The 14,845-nt window shown below is 27.2% G+C and overlaps 1 protein-coding gene across 2 annotated transcripts in view; it reads left to right on the plus strand.

Annotated features, from left to right (window-relative positions):
* Window positions 1-232: 232 nt before the first annotated feature.
* LOC129960695 (neuropeptide CCHamide-1 receptor-like) overlaps window positions 233-14,845 on the plus strand; it is a 277,351-nt gene continuing 262,738 nt past the window's right edge. For both annotated transcript variants that reach the window (XM_056074259.1, XM_056074260.1), the window contains exon 1: window positions 233-423. The gene's annotated coding sequence lies outside the window, so the exon portion shown is untranslated. The remainder of the gene's footprint in view (window positions 424-14,845) is intronic.

The following is a 14,845-nucleotide window of genomic DNA, read 5'->3' on the forward strand; positions in this document are numbered from 1 at the left end:
TAATCTAGGTGGTGGAAAGGAACACTAATAACAAAACGTCTTGTAATCTACGGACCCCTTTGTTTTTCTTCACTACGGGTGGCCTGAGAAATCGACCCATAATACAGCCACCCTCGTATTTTGCTTATCACAATCCGTTTCTGTTTAGGACCGCCAGGGGGCGCTTCCAACTTTGAGCTGGTACAAAAAGTCCTGCCGCACGATCCTCAACTCCACAAGTCCTGGCGTTCTAAGAAATTGCCGCTTTTCTCGGCCGCAAAACTTCGAACACTTTCCTGCAGAATTTTTCTTTCTTTATCATAGTTGTAGAATTTTTGTAATTTGTTAGGGTACGAATGATAATGAAGGCGAATATTGAATAAGGTGTTTTAGAAGACATTCAGCAAGTTTTATCAAGGAATTGACCCGCGAAAATCAAAATTGGTAAGTGAGAAAATTATACTCATGTACATTAGAATTTGAATAATTTCTATATTAAGTTAATAGAATAATCTATTAAAAATACAGAAAGTAACTCAGAGGGTAAAAATATTAAATAATAAACTAACACGTTTATTTTATTGACGTTTAACGTTTAAATCGGATTTAACAAACAGTTAAAAAGTAACTGAAAGTTTACTTCTTGTTATTTACAATAAATTAACAAGTATACAATAATAATATAGGTTGAAATTTATTTCAAATTTTGTTTCGTGGTTTTTCTGTGAAAACTTCAATTCATTTTTTTATTAGAAACAAGAGAGAATGTAATGAATTTTTATTATAACATGATCCTTAAATCAAAAGCCTTCGCAACGATGATTATTTTTTGTTCAAAATGAGCTTCGTTAAAAGAAAAAACATATAATTCTTTATAAAAATGAATTAAAAAATATTTTTAAAAATTGCAAATTTGTTATCCGTATTCTATTCTTGACATTTCACTGAATTAAATTTCTATGGATATTTTGGATGAGTGAAAAGATTGAAAATCCATTTATGTTGAATATTTTTTCTACAATATTAGATTGATTCTATGCTTAGATGAAATTTTATTTATCTGAAGCTATTTTTTTTATTTGATAAGGCATAATACATAGAAAAATTAGCAATTAATTTTTTTATATAATACGTTTTACGATTAAACTTGAACGATAAGTGAAGGAAATTGAATTCCAAATTTCAGACTGTCGTACGTTTTAACTTGTTATCAATAAAAAATATTTTCCAGAAAATACTATACTTCCTTCATATTACTTAAATACTAATTTCCCGTTTAAATTTTAGTATATGAAAAATTATTTATTATTGTTTATTTATTATTGTTTAAGTATATTTTAAGTACATATTATTTATTTATTATTGTTTAAGTATATTTGTATTCTGTGCATTCTTTGCTGATATGAATGTTGACTGAAAAAGCATTTTTTCACAAAATATTTCATTGGAATTTTTTTTGAATAACACTTGAATAAGTTTTTGATAATACAATACTTCTGGAAAAAAATCAAATGCACATTAAGTAATTATGCATTTTATAAATATGTGTATGTAGCATATTCGAAACTAATTTTTCTGTATCTCACGAATAACACATTTTTATAAAGTATTTCACATATAAATGATTTATTTTCACTTAAAATTATGAAATCTTAATTGAAATTCTCAAAATTTTAAACGAAAGACGTTGAAAAGTTTCATGATAATAAAACAATATAATCATAAAAATGTAATAAAACAAAATAATCATACAAAACTCCCTACTAATTTAAATTGTTAAGAAATTGCAGTTTATAATATTTAATATGATAGTTTAAAGCTGATAAATCTCTCTGAATATTTATTAAAAAATAATATTTTTCCTAAATTGGTTCGCTCTGCGATTTTTTCTAAATATTTTTTTAAATACAGTATTTTAAAAATATTTTAATGTACTTTATTTATTGAAAATGTATAATTATAAAGTATTTATTTCATCATATTCACTTCAGAAGAATTAATGAATTTCTTTTTGAACAAATTATTTATTGTATTTCAATACCTTTGCAAGCATTTTATACTTCAAAAATATTGTACTGGATGTTACAAAATTGCATTTTAAATAGAAAAAAGGGAATCAAACTGTATATTCATTGCTGAAAATGACTTTTTAATAATTAGATTAAACACTGAGTGGCAAAAATAAAATGTTAAGAATATGCAAAAAATCTGCGTTTAACAGTTATGAAAACTTTCTTTGTAATGTAAAATATATGACCGAAATCAACCTTATCATCAAAACCGTTTTGATATCTGAAAAAAGCGAGGTAAATTTCTGAATGTGATTGACTTATAAAATGTGCTATACTGTTAACCATTTTTATGAAATGGCATGCATAGATCTACTACAGAAATATCTATTTGACCCCTTAGATTTTTAAAACTTTTATTATTAGCATCTAATATATATACTATACTAGCATATGCTTATAGTTGTACATTCTTGACTATTATTAGTTTTGATGCTTTCTATTGCTCCTCAATGTTTATGCGAAAAATCTTGAATTCATCTGTTTTAAGATTTAAAATAGTTCATAAAAAGTTGAACTAAGCCTTGTAATTATAAGCTGTGTAAAATATTTTTCAATTAGGAGTAAATCACATTTAAGTGCCCCTGGATTAGTGTTAGAAATATTGCTGATGTTATAAATAATTATAAGTTTTAATTGTTAAATGCAATAAATTTTTATACATTTATAATAATATTATAAATAATTATAGGCTTTGAAAAATTTACCATCTGCTTCATTATTTGATTGAATCCATCTAACAGGAAGGACAAAGATTTCGTTATGATGAAGGAACCACGATACAGCGTATAGAATGTTATAAAATTAGAAATTAATTAAAATTTTTTTAATTAGATCCTTCTCATGGGCAAAGAATGCATAATAAAGAACAAATTTGTATAAGATCACTTTCATTTACTATAAACGTATAATACAGATGAATTAGATGATATTCGAAAATAAAATGCTAATTTAAAAAATACCATGCCTTTTTTCCCCTCAAAATCAAACAAATCCAATTTAAATGGTGGTTAGGAACTTTGAAAATATTATTTGCGCGAGAAGACTAAGAAAACATATTCGTTATGGATTTTAAGTTATTTTCGAATTAAACTAATGAAGTCAATTCATTCGTGTTTGAGTACGGTGGCCTTATGGCAGAGTCTCGGTTTCTAAACTGCAGGGTTTTGGATTCGACCCTCAGTTCCCCAAAAGATCGTCATATATAAGGACCTGATGTGCGTTAAATATGTCGCATGTAGAACGTCTTCCTACTGAAAATTTAAGAAAAGGGGTTGACTTACATATCGACATCGTCATCTAACCATAATTCAAAATAAACTCACATAGCTTTAAAACAAGGGAAAATGAAAACTAATCACGTTCATTTGATATTCATCAAATGTGTTTACCCAGTTAAATTTTATAATTTATTGTACCTTTTGCTCCAGATCATCATAAGACAACGCATAGTCAGATGTTAGACGTCATATACAATTATGTTTGTCGTGTGACTTTGACGTCGTATGAATTGGTTCCATTAAAACAGCATCAATGTTCTGTTACTAATATAGATCCTTCTGTTAGAAAACAGGATAAAGGCGAGTGAAGTTTCTCTGGTGACAGTAAATCTGATCTATGTAAATCCATGTTCCTTATTCAGAAAACGTGAAAAAAGAATAATAAATTTATCTTGATTTATTTAACAAATATCTTTATTAGTGAAGAATCTGTGTGCTGGTTTGCATTTGTGAACAAATAAAACTTTTTTAAATGTTTAACGTTAATTATTATATAATTTCTTTCCTGTCGTTTCAGTTTTATTCTATTATGCCATATCGTCGGTATTTTTAGGAGAAAACGAAGCAGAAACTAGATGTTTCTAATTAGATTGTTAACTCTGTTTCACATTTTAATTTTCACTGTTTAGAAACATTGTTGCTTAAGGAAAAGAAAATAAACTGCCTTTTGAATATTTGAATTCCATTTAAATTTAATCTGGAAACATTTAATCGTTATTTTCAAGGAAATTGCAAATCTAGGTTTTCAAACTTGTTATGCGATGTTGAATTGTTGCTTTTTTACTCGTTGCCTCCTGTTATGGCAGCCCAATCGAAAATAAATAAATAAAATTTCGTTGTTTTAATTCATTGCAGATTATTATATAGTTAACACATTAACAATTATTTCATATTATTGATAAGGAAATTAACTCTATTTTTTAATAAGGCTCAAGCATCAGTTAATTTTCTTGTGCGATTTTTATTATACAGATAAAAAAATTGATGGGAAATTTTCCTTGATAGATGCATGTGCTTTCTTCTTATTCCTTTTCTTCATAAAAAAGATATTTATATACGATGCATGTAAAGATGCGATGTCAGTAATAATTATAAGAATTATTTCTTTAAATCTATAAGATATTTAATATCTTATCTATCTTTAATAAACAGATAAAAAATTTATGCGAAATTTTACTTCATAGATGCATGTGTTTCCTTCTTATTCCTTTTCTTCACAAAAAAAAGATATTTATATACGATGCGTATAAAGACACTACGGCTTGCAAAGAAACATAAGGAGCTCTAGACTTTCTTATTGTTAGTTTATTTGTCTTTTAGATACAGACTTTACAAAGATTTTAAAACACCAGAAATTTAACGTCAATAATCAATAATAGTACTAAGAATAATTTCTTTAAATTGGTAAGGCAGCCGTATAGTTGAAAGAAATATTGTTTTTAATGCCTGTAGTATTTTTACATAAAAATATATATAAATGCAATTTATTGATTTTTTTATTTTCAATTTCAATTTATAAAAAAGCATTAAACGAGTTCATCTGTTTAGAAATAAAATGTTGAGTAGTAAATTGATATGGTTATTGCTGTAAAAATTAATATCTAAATTTTTATCAGCTAATACATGAATTAAATATGTTAAGACAGACATGTAAAGTTTTAAAAGTTTAATTTGATGTTGTTTCTAATAAGCCTTGTTAAGAAACAAAGAATGTTTGCCATCTGTTGTGGTAAGAGCATTAAAATTTAACTTTTTTTTTTTTTCGAAATCCTTCTGTTAATCATTATAAAAACCTGACATATTTTTAAGCCAAATTTGAGATTACAAACTTATTAATTCAAAAAGTTAATTACCGTCCAAAAACTGATACTGTTTTATTAAAAAGTATTATTTTCACTCAGTTAATAGAGAGTTTTCGGTGAAGTACATAAGAATTAATTTTCTATTTAAGTTCCAAAAGCGATGAAAAATGCCAAGTACATCAGCGTTTTTCAGAGTTTTTATTTTTCAAGTAAAAGAACATATTTTTGCAGTCAACCTTAATTTAAGTTATTGCATATGTCATTTTCAATTGATACTTCATTAGATAACACAATGAATTCGGAACTGTCCTGACAAATATTTGTATACAGAAAAGAATTTATTTTGATTTCCCTTATTTAAATTCTTTTGTCAGTAATGTGTCAATTTTCATTAGTACTAACATTTTCTAGTCTTATATGTCCGTTAATTTTTTAAAAAAATCATCAAACGAGTTTTGATTTAGTTGCTTTTCCGCCTGTATGCTAATTCAGAAAAATGCTCGCACACTTGACACTCATTAAAAAAAAAAAAAAAAAAAAAAAGCAAGCACACAAGAAATAAAAAGGCGACTTCTGCGAAGAGAACATTTTAAATGAATTATAATATTCATCTGATGATTTATTTGTTAAAATTAAAGTTCAATATTGAATTCTCATTTTAAATTTTTCTGTATACACATTATTTCTGTATAGACTGAACAAATTTTTAGAAGTATTAGATTTCTGAAAGACGAATTAGAAATATTTTTCCATGCAATGTTAATGTGAAGTGTGATTTTTTTTCTTGGTGGTAACTGGCATTATATAACGGCACATTTTCTTTTGTGGTAATAGAAAACTGTTAGTCGTGAACAGCGCATAGATGACTCATTATGTTGCTTTTCCCTTTCTACCTCATAAGGGGTGCTGAACGAGAAGCAAGTGAATCCAAATAATTTGCAGTGCCTTCAACTATTGCAACCTAATGGTTCCCACAGTGGGTGATTATTTCCCCCTTTTGTTCACAAAATTTAATTTGCTTAAATTCACATACTTTCTCAGTTTGGACTATAAGACATTTTCTACAGAAAATTAACATGAGAACTACCAGAGATCGACATAGATATAGATTCTACCACAAATCGACCAGTCATTTTGACTGATCCGCTGGTTCCAGTGTTACCTTTGCGGAACTTGATTTTGCAGTATGGGCAATGTATTAATGAAATACCTCTGAGTGCGGCAAACGTTTGCTCTTTATGAATTACCGAAACAGAAATTAAAAAAATTATGTAATATATAAAAGGAAAAATACATTAGAACCATTATATTGTATATATTCTAGGCATTAAAAACGTAGTACATATATGAAACACATTGATAAAACAAAAGATAATGTGTAATACGTGATATATAAAAATGCACAAAAATCTTGCAGTTTATATAAAGTTATAGTGATATCGAAGATTAAATAGGATTGACATCTTTCCCAACGTTTCATTAGAATAATAAATAATATAAACAAATATGAAAGTGGCAATGGCTTGCGTAAGAAATCCATATATAAAATTGGAATTAGTAAAATGATGAATGATTTGCCGCAACTAAACAGACAAATAAAAATAAAAGCTATAATAAACATGAAAATGACAAATACTAAAAAAAAAAAAAAAAAAAAAAAAACTGTCAGATTTGATGTAATCAAATTTAATGTTAAAAATCAAAATCAAACGCTTTTTTAAAACTAACTTTGTCTCTAAAGGATGGCTTCTTAAGTAGAAGTTGCGATAAATAGGCTTTGGTACAATATTATATACATAGGATTTGGTACAATATTATATAAAATTTAAAGATATATGGAAAAAGTTGCACTTTTGGATAGAGAAAGAGTACTAAAAAATTCCTACTGTGAAACATAACTTAGTGTTTTCAGTTTTACGTCATCTAGTATCATGCTTTTAAATTAGAAAAATCCAGACAGATCTATTACAGAAATTCTTTGGATAAATGTAGTTTTGTATTTCCGGTATTACACCATCTTCAATATCAAAATATCTTGACTAGGGATTGCAATATCAGACTAAAATTTCAATACCGGTATTCGGTATTTTTTAGACCTTAATACCGGGATGCCGGTTTTAACACCGGTATTAGAAATTTTAGAAAAAGAAAGAAAATACAGGTGTTTCTTTGTTTTATTTGCCAGTTTTATTCGAGGGTGTAAATATCACAAAAAAATAATTTGTAACTTATAAATTATAACAGTATATAAAGAATCACAAAAAAAAAGGAACATCTTATTTATTTAAATCACAAAAAAACTGTGAATATCACTATTCAGTCTGTAGTACTATTAAAAAGTTTTGAAATGTTATCTTAAAAAAAACTAATGCCTCTATTGTACTGTCATTAAGCCTCAAAAGTAATTTTGTGTAAAAATTAACAGCTGTCGAAAACGCTCTTTTGGCATCTACGCTATTTGGTGGTATTGTTAGCAATGCGCGATATACTTTTTCCAAGTATTTACCTCTAAATCTTCAAATAAATCGATTTCTCGTTGGATGGTTTTGGATATAGCTGATTTCTGTATTGTATTTTGGTACGTTGAAATTTTTTTATTTATCGCTAATTATAATTTTTGTTCGAGAGACAATTCCTTTTCACTATCGACATTAGTGTCATCATAATCTTCGATAACTGAACCGAATTCTTCTGAATGTGGATAGGTTTGTGGGTAAAAAATTGTAAGAAAATTTACTCTAAACTTAATCAGATTTAAATTGGTTATTTTCTTTTCTTCTTTTTCATTTTCATTTTTAAAATTATAATCATGTAAATACCATAAGACATTTTTTATTTCGGTATGCCTTTCTTCTGTGCGATTTTTCAATGTAATATATAATTCTTCAGCTAGTGATATGTGCTGTTCCTTCAGTGACTGCAACATGAAATTTATTGTTGCATTAGCTGTTAATAAATTAGAATCTCTCCGACATAATGACTCAATAGTCAGTTTTATTGGAAGTAGAGCTTATATAGTTCTGGATATTAAGTCGAAATCACTATCTGAAAAATTAATTTACAGGTTTAATTCGATTATTGCTTTTTGGATTGGATTTCTGAGTTTCAAAAATTGTTCCATCATTAGGAATAAACTGTTCCAACGTGTTTTAGAATCTAATATTAACATATATTCTGTTTTATTTTCAGTTAGTATATATTTTAGTAATATATAATTTTTTATAGGGGAACGTTTAAATATCTTAACAATTTTTCGAACTTTATAAATTATAGGAAGAAATTCTTGATGGGTTAATATTTCATCCTCATTAGCAATATCTTCTTCAACAATTACATCGTCATTATCTTCATTGTCAATATAACTCTCACTCTTACTCTCTCCAAAGTTGGAATCCGAAGTTTCTATATCCACAGTATTTGGATTGTTCTGTTCTTTATTTTTTGGTATAATACATCTATTACTTCTAATTGAATTTCATGTGCATAGTAGAATTGCTGAATTGCACCAATTAACTTTCCAACTTTTTTCATAAAAGTTGCTCCATCAGTCGTTATGGATACAATATCTTCTTTCCATGTTTCGCTAATTTAGATTTAAGCAATTAATTAAGCCATTAATTAGCTAATTAATTTCGCCCGTTAGGGAGACATAAAAACAAAAACGTATACTATTTTGCTATGTTGGCGATCCCTGAACATATAGTGGAGAAAATTTTAAAAATTTCTAGTAAATATCGAAAAAACGGTATTTAAACTTGTGAATACCGGTATTACAAAATTGCACAAATGGCTCAAAATACCGGTGTTCGGTATCCCGGTATTACAATCCCTAATCTTGACTGATCAAATGTTTATTAATAAGCTAATTGCTTGATTTTTTAAATCCCAGTTTGCTACAAGGAAATGTTTATATACTTCAAAATACGAAAATGTAAGACAATAGCCTGCTGTTTAGATACCATTTTCCGAATTTCTTCCTTAAAGAGCAAATTTCTCCTAGAGCATTTCCAACATAAACAACTAAAAGAAATTCCCTTCTAGCTACAAATCGCTGACGAGGCAAGAAAATCTTTAGTAGAGAGATTAGATGCTATTCATAGAAGAGTATATCACCAAACAATAAACAGCTGAAAAATTACCGGAGAGGTTGGGACATTTGGTTTAAGGATGATGACTTCAGCAAAATCTATAAAGCATCAATAAACTTTTATTTACTCCAATATTCCATTTCACATGTTACATTACTTTCCTTGCCCTATTGTGGATAAAATATTTATTTAAAAGGCAGCTAAAGAGATATATTTTAAGAAACCAAAGCTTTTAATAAAAGTATCATTGATATTAATTGCCAATATTTTTCACGACGACCGCTATAATGTATTCAAAGGATGTTTTACGTTTTTTTTTTGTTACCTTTTGGCTACACGTTTTTATTTCCATTTATAAGCTTCACAAGACAATTATAGAGGGCAATAACGAGTATTTCGAAATTCCTTTTTAAATGCTTTTTGATAAACATTTGCAGAAATGGCCGATATATGGCAGTAGCGGTATTACTATTAGATTTTAACCGGAAACTTGGAAAATACCAATATAGCTATTGTATGAAAAGTTCTACTATTAAAAACATTATCAAAATATTTTTCTTTTTTCCATTATAAAAAATATATTAAAAAAAGGTACATTTATTTTTATTGTAGTTAGTTTATTTGGCACATTATATATATATATATATATATATATATGTTTAAATTTCACGAAAAAATAATTTAAAATTTAAAAAAAATATTTTCCCCTAATTATATGTAGCTATTCAAAGCACACACACACACACACACACACACACACACACACACACACACACACACACACACACACACACACACACACACACACACACACACACACACACACACACACACACACACACATATATATATATAAATTAATGCATTCTAGGGTGCACATTCAACTGTGCATCATTCAGAAAATAATTTCAAACGCGCAGCATTCATTCATCATTAAACTGGTTTTATATCAATTTTTTTTTCAAACAGCGTTAAAATAGATCTGATGGAGGGTCTTCACTTAATCTTTAGTTTTCGAATTCTGTGTTCAAATCATAAATGTTTTTGATGATATGTTTAGTGTTTCGAGAAAAAATTTATAAATTGATAGAAGAAATCTAGTATTTCAAATTTGTAGTTGAGCCCTCATATTAACGTCCTCTTTTGAGAAATTCATTGGGTAATAATTGTTATTTATGGCTAAAACTTGTCCTTACGTTGATGAAATTCTAACCATTGGATAACGGACAAGAGGATTACTCATTCTCTTAATAGAAATATTTTTCGAAAGGCCAGAATAGTCTTTCTCTCTTTTTATGTTTGCGTGTATTAAGCATAATAAATAAAAGTACTGAAATTACCAAACAATTTGATCTCATGAACTTCCATGTTTAGTTCCCTGTGATATTGTGAATCCCTGTGAAATTCATATTTTGAGTTGTGTCTGTTTTTTAAATACAATAATTCAAAATATATCTCGTGAGACAAATGAAATTTAAACTAAGCCTGTAAAATCTGTCTGTTTAATATGAACAGATTAACTCGAAATCGCAAGGAGTAAGATAAATGGTATTTCGCATATAATTTTACTGTTATTGTGCACGTTAGCTCGATAGCTGTAAAACACAACGAAGTACCCTAGTAGCACACATATATTATGCAATATTTTATGATATTAAACAATATTCGCAATATTGTATCATATTGTATTATATTAAATGATAAAATATTGAACAATAATCTATAATATTGTAAAACTGGATGTGCTACTTAGGAGATGGATGAATTTTAATACATGATCGTTATACCAATATTCTTGATTCCAAACAATCAACTAAACCTTGAGGTTTCGATGAGTTTCCTCGTTAAAACTTTCTCCGAATAAAAAAAAAAAAAAAAAGGAAATTACGCCTGCCAGTTTTTTGTGAATTCGATAATTCAAAATCTTACTGAGTTGACGTATGAAATTTGGTATATAATTTTGAAATGCGAAACAGAGATTCCTGTCACATTTTGAACCAAATTTCTGCAAGGGAAGTCCTCTATCCGTGCCTTTTATGTGAGCATAGTAACTCAAAAACACATCGAGTTACATGAAGGAAACTGGAGTGTGATTCATAATCAGAATTATAGATATGTATCGAACTTCACACCAAATAACCCAAAAAGACAAACGCTTAAATAAATAAAATTCAATATGTGAACTTGTGACCAAAATTTAAAATATTTAGCAATTTTGAGATTCATTTGATCAAAAAGAAAGCGTCATTCGACATACGAGTCATTTGCGGTCCTCTCCCTGTAATACATTCCGGAGATACACACTCTTTCAAAGAAAAAGGAAAGAGCATTCCGTAAAAATAAGTAATTCGATTTGTACTTCCTTTCGGCTATCCATGGGGCTCTGCTGTTCTTACTGCCCTTCTTTAGCCATAGTCTTAGCATACGTAAATTCATACGTACAATTCTTTACATACGATACATACATTTCAAACAATTGCAGTAACTTATAATAATATAATTAAAAAATATCAAATAAGTTTAATAAAAATAGTTTTTTAAAAGTGCATTGATTTATGATTTCAGCAAGCATAATTTTTTAAAGTTTAAATCATCTTTTTAGACTTCTAATTTCTAATTTATTATTATACATAATTAGTAATCTTCAAAGTAATTTCTTCCCAAATTCATTACCAAATGACGCTAGTTGTATGGAATCAAAATTTAACTAAATCAATCGATTAACTGAAAATTTTAAAATAGTGTATTTTCATCTGGAATACTAAAGCGTACAAAATTTCAAAGCTCTAGCTTTTTAGGAAGTCATTGAAAAATTTATTACAAACTTCTATAGTTGCAAACATGAAACAACATGACTTTAATAATGGGGTATAAAGATAATTTATGTTTAATCATACAAGCATATGATTAAAAAATAATTAAATCACTTACCTTATTTGTTTAAAAATATTTGCAACAAAAATTTCTAAAGTAAGCTAGTTGTTCTATTGTCTATATTTATATTTTTCTTTGCTAATGAATGTAAATTCTGTACGATTAGAAATACGTTTTTCTTTTAACATTTCAAGTAATGGAGAAGAATTTAAGTATACATATTAAGAATAATTCCTCTGAATAAAAAAAAATAGAGTTTATTAGATGAAATGAAATAAAATGTGAAACTTTCGAAGTATAAATATTGATTGTCATTGTATGAAACTTCATCTGACAAAAAGAGAATAAGAGCAACATTCATAAGCATACGACATTTATACTTACCGGAACATTATTCTTTTAATTCATGCCACAGGGCAACTGGTAGTCAAACGATAAATCCGTATGTACAACCAATCATATTATTGTATTATAACATATGATGAACAGATACTCTACCGAAGTTTCATAAAAGAAACTGTAAAGAAATTCGTATGATTATTCTAATTATCACTCCCAAAAACTATAGATTGTTTTTTTATTTGTATCTTGCACATTTTTGTATTTCTTGCTCTATTCTCTATATTTATTTTTTACATCATATTTGTTTGTTTTTTATTTTTGCCCTTTTTATTCACATAAAATACTTATAATTTATTTTACCTTATAAAGTTTTACTGTCCCCGAATTTATGAATACCGTGTACCTACTTCTGATATGTAGGAATCGTGTGATCTTCTGTATAGTGCACTGAAAATAAATCATGCAGCAATACAATGATAACCAATGTTTAAACGAAAAATATTTTAAATATTTTAAAATTTTAAATTTTTAGAAAAATTATTTAAAAATATTATTTAAAATAACTAATTGTTAAAAATATTTTAAGTAAAAAATATTTGTTGTATTTCTAATGCTGGTATTTTTTTTAAATGAGGATTTTTTCGTAAAGATATTATTAAGTTTTGGTCGTTTATTGTATGTTTATTAACATTTTTATCTATTTGCTTAGTATGAATTATTATGATTTTTATCTATTTGCTTTGTATGAATTATTATGATTTTTATTTATTTGTTTTGTGCCGTTTTAAATTGCACTTTTTATAACCAATCAAAAAAGATAGGCATAGGCTCATTTTTTTAAAAAAATTAGTGAATCATCTGTGGAAACTAATTAAAAGATGAAAAAAAGCAGTTGAACAATGACTTCAGTTGTTGAATTTAATCAGTTGTTTTTAATAATTTTTTTCTAAAATTTGCATTTGGAATAGTGTTGACTATTGTGACGATTTATTATTTTTAAATATTTTTATATACTAATCAATGGAATAGAAAATATTTTCTTTCGTAATATACTATCAAAACAATTTTTTTAATTAAAATAATCATTCTTTTTTAAAGCTAATAAAAAATGCAACTTCAAAAAAATTCTTTTTCCACTGAAGAAAAAAACCAATAATTTGTTTTTTCCCCCATTGTTTTTAATTCATGAACTTTTATTTTATTCCAAACAATCAAATAATATCTATGAAAGCATCAGTGCGTTTTTGGTAGTAGAACGATAGTTTTAATAATTTTCAAAATGTTTTCGGCAGTATTAGGATTCTATATATATATCTTAAAAAATCGCAACAATATTATATAACATTTTATGGGTCTTATTTTTTTTAAATTTCTTTTTTTGAAATGGATCAAATGGATCATATCATAAAAATATTATTATAAACAGATTTCATTGCAATTTTCGGAATTCTCAACCAAACTTTTCCGAAACGGATTATTTTTATTATTCATTCATAGACTTAGTTAACTAATGTTCTTATTGAAAATATCTTTTCCTTGTCGCCAGTTGGATAGCTGTATTATCTTCTTTCTCCATTTGATGTTCATAGATTTAATGGTAAAATCAGGAATGAAATATGGAAGAAAACACGCGTCAGAATCTTTGAAGAGAAAGAACTACTGAACCTTCCCTTGAAACCATTCGTCAAAAGAAATTTGAGGAGAGATCTTCCCACGTTTCTTTAAAAAGAGAATGATCAAAGCACTTTTTTTGATCCCCATTCAAGATTTGATCCCCATTCTTTCATCTCTTCAAACGGGAATTTTTTTGATATATTAAGGCCGAAAAAAATTCTACATTTATTTTCTTAATGTATTCGACTCGAAATAGGACGGGAGGTTTCGCGAAAGCTAATATTTCAGTTCTAGTTGGAAAATTGATTATCAACGATGAAAAACGCCCAAGATATTGAGACCAGAGACATTATTTTTTAAAATACAATATTATAAAAAGAAGCTTACATTTCTTAGGCTTTTCTCAAGAATGTAGCCATAAAATTACGCTGAATACAATATAAAAGATGAATTCATGAGCTCCATTCATTGCAATGAATATATCATCTATAAAGTCTAATTTGATTGGATGAATGAGTTTGGCGCAGCATAGTTAAAGGTGGCTTTTGCGCCAAAAAACAAGAACAAACTCAACCCAACTTGATTGGATGAAATATCAAGCTTTTATCATTAAAAATAATAAGTCAAGTAATTTATTATTGATCTTATATTTTGCTTTCGTATCACAAGCGTTGTTTCTAAAAACGATTTTTAAAACTTCTATATATGTAATGATATTAAATATTTTTTATTATGAAAATTGGACAGCAGAATGAAACATTTAATTTAAGTGTAATTTAATTCATTAGTAGAGTTTG

Source organism: Argiope bruennichi, chromosome X2 (genome assembly GCF_947563725.1).
Source record: "Argiope bruennichi chromosome X2, qqArgBrue1.1, whole genome shotgun sequence".
Taxonomy (NCBI): domain Eukaryota; kingdom Metazoa; phylum Arthropoda; class Arachnida; order Araneae; family Araneidae; genus Argiope; species Argiope bruennichi.